Consider the following 7,237-nt stretch of genomic DNA (forward strand, 5'->3'; position numbering starts at 1 on the left):
GGGGGGGGGGTGATTAGACTACTTGACCAATTAAAAACTATGCCTTTTCCCAATTTTAGTCTTAGGCAGATTTTAGTTATCTTAGCACAAGTCAAGCAATCTTCAAACAATTCAAGCAAGCATGCAAAGAGTATATGAGCAGCGGAAAGTAAAGCATGCAACTTGCAAGAATGTAAAGGGAAGGGTTTGGAGATTTCAAACGCAATTTGGAGACACGGTGATTTTTGAGCCGTGGTTCCGATAGGTGGTGCTATCGTACATCCACGTTGATGGAGACTTCAACCCATGAAGGGTAACGGTTGCGCGAGTCCACAGAGGGCTCCACCCACGAAGGGTCCACGAAGAAGCAACCTTGTCTATCCCACCATGGCCGTCGCCCACGAAGGACTTGCCTCACTAGCGGTAGATCTTCACGAAGTAGGCGATCTCCTTGCCCTTACAAACTCCTTGGTTCAACTCCACAATCTTGTCGGAGGCTCCCAAGTGACACCTAGCCAATCTAGGAGACACCACTCTCCAAGAAGTAACAAATGGTGTGTTGACGATGAACTCCTTGCTCTTGTGCTTCAAATGATAGTCTCCCCAACACTCAACTCCCTCTCATAGGATTTGGATCTGATGGAAAGAAGATTTGAGTGGAAAGCAACTTGGGGAAGGCTAGAGATCAAGATTCATATGGTAGGAATGGAATATTTTGGCCTCAACACATGAGTAGGTAGTTCTCCCTCAGAAATGGTAAGTTGGAAGTGTAGGTTTGTTCTGATGGGTCTCTCCACGAATGAAGAGGAGGTGGAGGGGTATATATAGCCTCCACACAAAATCTAACCGTTACACACAATTTACCAATCTTGGTGGGACCGAATCAACAAACTCAGTCGGACCGATTCAGTAAACAATGTGACCGTTAGGGATTTCGGTGGGACCGACATGCAACTCGGTGGGACCGATATGGTTAGGGTTAGGGCATAACGTAATCTCGGTGAGACCGATTACACAAACTCAGTGAGACCAATTTTGGTAATAAGCTAACCAGAGAGTTGGTCAGGTAAACTCGGTGGGACCGATTACTCAAACTCGGTGGGAACGATTTTGGTAATAAGTTAACCAGAGAGTTTGCATTGTAATCTCGGTAGGACCGATTGCTCAAACTCGGTAAGACTGATTTTGATAATGGACATACACAGAGAGATTACAATCCCATTTCGGTGAGACCGAGATCCCTATCAGTGAGACCGATTTGCCTAGGGTTTGTGGCAGTGGCTATGACATCTGAACTCGGTGGCGCCGGATAGAAAGAATCGGTGGGGCCGAGTTGGACTTTAGGTTTAGGACATATGTGGATGTGGGAAAGTAGTTGAGGGCTTTTGGAGCATATCACTAAGCACTGTGGAGCAAGAAACTCATTAAGCAACACCTCATCCCTTTTTGATAGTATTGGCGTTTCCTATAGACCCAATGTGATCTTGGATCACTAAAACATAAAATGCAGAGTCTTGATCTTGAAGCTTGAGCCAATCCTTTGTCCTTAGCATCTTGAGGGGGTTTCACATCCTTTAGTCCATGCCACTCCATTGTTGAACTTGTCTGAAACATACTAGATAAAAGTGTTAGTCCAACAAGAGATATGTTGACATTAATTACAAAAACCACCTAGGGAGCACTTGTGCTTTCAATCTCCCCCTTTTTGGTAATTGATGACAACATACATCAAAGCTTTAGATCAGAATATAGAGAATAGCAAGTAAAGCTTTGGAAAGACATGCAACAAGCATAAGCTCCCCCTACATGTATGCAATCATGTGAATATCGAATATAGAAGCATGTGAATGCATGAACATGACAGAGTAGGCAATGTGTTACATGTATCTTGGTCATATGCATCAGAGCGAAGAATATTAAAAAATACCTTCATGCTCATGAGTCCTTCTTGCAAACAGTATGTACATCAGTAAGAATTCCTCATACACATGATTGTGATGCATATACTTACCTTGTGGTCTTGAATTGGCTTAGGATGGAATGAACCTGCGTAAACAAGGTTAGATAACACAGATACACCTACTAGCCAGAGCAAACAGAAGAAACCACAAGAATACCAAGACTGGGATGACATGTAGAAAGTGAGTACTAAGTACCACATTTATCATAGACATGTCCCCAAAGGTAAAGATATGCAATGAATTTAAATGATTTCTTTCCCTTAGGTGTCTTGCTCCCACTGAATCTAGCATGGAATACTGGAAGAGGATAGGGAACAGAAAATCAGAGCTCAAAGAAACAAATGAACAGAGCTAATGCAAATGAGCACATATGAACATATGAACATGTCTTTCCCCTCAAGAAGACATGTGGTATCTCTCCTCTTCAACACCAAGCATCTGGAATCCTTGAGGATTCTCTCTTCTTGAGTATTTCTCCCCCTGGAGATTTCTCTCTTCCCCCGTGGAAGTGATAATCTCTCTCTCCCTTTGGAAGTGATAAGCTTTGATGTGATCTCTGTCTCCCCCTTTGACATCAATTTCCAAGAAGGGCTTCTGGAATTTGTCGTGAATGGGTTTGGTCCTTGAGTCACAACACAAAGAATTTATAAAAATGTGATGCTTGTAGAGGACAAGATTCATTGAGTGGAGCTGGATTTAAAGAGACATAGAATAATGGCAAACTGTTTTTCCTGTTGTGAAATCGGTGGCACCGAGTGGTATGCTTCAGTTGTACCGAAAGGATTCGGTTGGACCGAAAATAACAAACCAGTGAAACCGAGTTCATCACAGAGAAAACACTTGTCACCTCAGCTCACTAGACTAGTAAGATCTCACAAAGATTCACATGAAATTAACTAAATGAAATGCAATGAATTGGATGTAGGAAATGCAGAACAAATAGAAAAGAAAAGAAAGAAATCTAGATGAAGTTTTTTTTGAAAGGGGAAATAAATATGCATGAGACAAATGCAAGAGCACAGAAAAGAACACAAGAGAACTTCATCTAGAGTTGGTCGGCGACAAAGTCACCTATGTTAGAGTATATAGACTTAGGAGTCAAGTGAGATCACTTGATCATAGGTCATACTCATCGTTTAAGCTCAAAATGGGGTTACCATTTTTCGTTTAAGCATCTTGATGTATTCACATCTTGTCGAGTTGCTTTAACTCATGTCTCGGAGCAAAGCTTCTCTAAGATGGAAAAACATACCTTGGGTGGTGGTGTTGATCATGTAGTTGAACTTGTGTGGGTTGCTCAAGGTTGATGTAGCTCATCAAGAGTTGGGAGCACCACTTGGAATTTGAGTTCATCTACCTACATGGGTTAGTTTTTGCAAGGAAGAGCACTTGTTTATCCAAAATAACAATTATGGATTTCAACATAGAATTTGTCAAAGGATATGTTTGAATGGTTCCGTGCTTCCTTGTCTTCAACCACCATAGTTTAGAGTCTTGGTGATGTAGAGATTGCTCAAGATATGAGTAGGTTACAATCTCACGGAGTTTGATTCCACCAAGTACCTACATGGATTAGATAACATGCAAGAAGCAAATATATCCAAGACATAATATTATCAACATAAGAGAAATATCAAAGATTAGTCATAGGCTCATGTCTTGCATGCATCCAATGGAGTTTCTACTCCAAGTTGGAAGCATCAATGATGTTCAATTCTCCTCTCAACCTGCAAAACACTTTCTCATCAAGAGGTTTAGTGAAAATGTCCGCTAATTGTTTTTCGGTGCGAACATGCTTAAGATCAATGTCACCCTTAGCAACATGATCTCGAATGAAATCATGTCGAACTTCAATATGCTTAGTTCGAGAATGTTGTACGGGATTGTGACCAATTTTGATAGCACTTTCATTGTCACAAAGCAAAGGAACATGTTTCACATATATCCCATAATCTTTAAGAGTTTGGGTCATCCAAAGTAATTGAGCACAACATGAACCAGCAGCAATGTACTCCGCTTCGGCGGTAGATAAGGATACGGAGTTTGTTTCTTGGAAGACCAAGACACAAGAGATTTACCAAGAAATTGACAAGTACCCGAAGTGGACTTCCTATCAACCTTGTCTCCGGCATAGTCCGAGTCGGAGTAGCCAAGAAGATCGAAAGAGGCCCTCTTAGGATACCAAATGCCAAAATTTGGCGTATGAATTAAATATCTCACTATCCTTTTCACGGCCTTAAGATGACATTCTTTAGGAGCAGCTTGATATCTTGCACACATGCACACACTTAGCATAATATCGGGACGTGAAGCACATAGATATAACAATGAACCAATCATAGAGCGATAAACCTTTTGATCAACCGGTTCACCATCTTTGGTCAAATCAAGATGTCCACTAGTAGGCATGGGTGTAGACATACATTTGCATTCTTGAATATTCAACTTCTTGAATAAGTCCTTAGTGTACTTCATTTGAGAGACAAAAGTACCTTCCTTAGTTTGCTTGATTTGCAACCCAAAAAAGAATTTGAGTTCACTCATCATTGACATCTCAAACTTCTCCAACATTAGCTTTCCAAACTTCTCACTAAAATGAGGGTTAATTGATCCAAATATAATATCATCAACATAAATTTGGCATACAAATAATTCTCCATTAACCCTTTTAGTAAAAAGCGTAGAATCAATTTTCCCGATTTCAAAGCCTTTTTGAAGAAGGAACTTAGTTAAGCATTTATACCAAGCTCTAGGAGCTTGTTTAAGACCATAAAGAGCTTTGCGAAGTTTGTAGACGTGATTGGGTTTCTTAGAGTTGATAAAGCCGGGAGGTTGTTTAACATACACTTCCTCATCTATTTCACCGTTTAGAAAAGCACTTTTAATGTCCATTTGGTACAAGGTGATATCATGGTGATTAGCATAGGCAAGTTAGATGCGAATGGACTCAAGTCTAGCAACGGGAGCATAAGTCTCACCATAGTCCATACCTTCGACTTGTGTGTAGCCTTGGGCGACGAGACGTGCTTTGATGCGAACTACTTGTCCATCTTCATCTTGCTTGTTGCGAAACACCCATTTGGTACCGATGATGTTGTGGTTGTTGTCGGGCTTCTCAACCAATGTCCAAGCTTGATTTCTCTCAAAGTTGTGTAGCTCTTCATGCATAGCATTTATCTAATCTGGATCTTCCAATGCTTCTTCGACCTTCATAGGTTCAATGCTAGAGATGAATGAATAGTTTTCACAAAAGTTAGCTAAACGAGTTTTAGAGTGAGTGATTCTCCCGGTTTGAATATCATTGTAGATTTGCTCGACGAGATGGTCTTTAGCAATTCTTGCTCGAACTCATGAAAGCTTTTTCTTGGGTCTTGGTTGAACATCTTCTTCATCTTGTTCTTCTCCTTCTTCTTGGTCTTCTTCATTGTTGGCGTTGTCGTTCTCTTGTCGTGGTGGAGAAGGAGGTTGCTTACGTTCTTGATGTACTTCCTCGTTTTCTTCATCTTGGTGTGTCCCACTTGTGGATGCTTCCGTATCAACTCTTGGTTCACCTTGTCATAAAGTAGAAGCTTCCAGTTGGACGGACGAGGTACTCTCCTTCACCTCCGTTGAACGAACCTTGCCAATAGACAAGTCTTGGATTGCTTCCGAGGGGTCTTTGTCTCCTACATCAATTGGCAATTGCTCTACTTGCGAGCCGTTAGATTCATCAAACTTCACATCTACCGTCTCTTCAACCTTTCGGGTGAAATTGTTGTAGACACGGTAAGTGTGAGAGTTTGAGCCATAAACAAGTAGGAAACCTTCATGAGACTTAGGAGCAAATTTAGAATGACGATTCTTATCAAGAATGTAGCACTTTGAGCCGAATACTCGAAAGTATCCAATTTGGGGTTTGTTACGGGTGAGGAGCTCGTATGCCGTCTTGCCGAGTAGCTTGTGAAGATACAAGTGATTTGTTTCATGACAAGCTGTCTCAACCGCTTCTGCCCAAAAGTGCTTCGGCGTCTTGTACTCATCAAGCATCGTTCTCGCCATTTCGATGAGCGTCCGGTTCTTCCTCTCAACAACTCCATTTTGTTGAGGTGTGTACGTAGCCGAGAACTCGTGTGAAATCCCTTCTTCATCAAGAAAGGTGTCCACATTTGCATTCTTGAACTCCGTTCCGTTGTCGCTGCGAACCTTCTTGATCTTCACTTCAAATTGATTTTCAGCCTTCCGGGCGAAGTTTTTGAAGATCTTTTGGACCTGTGATTTGTCATCGAGAAAGAACACCCACGTAAATCTTGAAAAATCATCAACTATAACTAGACCAAAAGAATTTCCACGGAGACTTTTGTAAGTGTTGGGACCAAAGAGATCCATGTGAAGTAGCTCAAGTGGCCTCCTTGTGGTCATGATGTTCTTCACGGGATGCCTTCCTCCAACCTGTTTACCTTCTTGACAAGCACTGCAAAGTCTATCCTTATCAAATATGGCATCATTACCACCAAGGATATGATTCCCTTTAATAAGCTTGTCAAGGTTTCTCATGCCAACGTGACCTAGTCGTCTATGCCATAACCAACCTTTTGAGGATTTAGCAATGAAGCAAGTCCTAGGTTGAGCCTTTTTAGTGAAATCAACAATGTAAAGATCACCTCTATGTATACCGGTAAAGACCATTTTATGATTGTCTCTTCGAAACACTTGGCAATCTACTTCAGTAAATAGGACACTGAAACCGAAATCAGCAAGTCTAGACACTGAAAGTAAGTTGTAGCCAAGAGATTCAACGAGCATAACATTCTGAATGGAGCTGTCATGTGAGATGGCCACCTTACCGAGGCCAACCACCTTACCCTTTGAGTTGTCACCGAAAGTGACATACTTTCGAGGACTATCATTTTCAGCAAGCTCACGAAACATGTCTTTATTTCCGGTCATGTGATCGGTACATCCACTGTCAAGAACCCATTCCTTTCCTCCTGCCATATATCCCCGAAGATTTGCCATAAGACCAAAGTGTCTCATTGCATCATCAAGATCAAAGTCATCATCATCATCCTCATCATAGTATCCATGTTCACCATCGTCATGTGGTGGATCAATTCCTAGTGAGGGTGATTCATTAGTATGAGTTTGACAATAATCTCCTCTATGAATTCTAGTAGCTTTGGAAATAATATCGCTAATAATTCCAACGTTTCCTTTGGCACGCATAAGATTTGTAAGTTCAAATAAACAATTACCAAACATAGGATCATTGGAATTCATCTTAGTCAAGGCAATAAACTTATGAAGAATTTCATCCAGAT

The sequence above is a fragment of the Triticum dicoccoides genome, chromosome 5B (genome assembly GCF_002162155.2).
Source record: "Triticum dicoccoides isolate Atlit2015 ecotype Zavitan chromosome 5B, WEW_v2.0, whole genome shotgun sequence".
Classification (NCBI taxonomy): Eukaryota; Viridiplantae; Streptophyta; class Magnoliopsida; order Poales; family Poaceae; genus Triticum; species Triticum dicoccoides.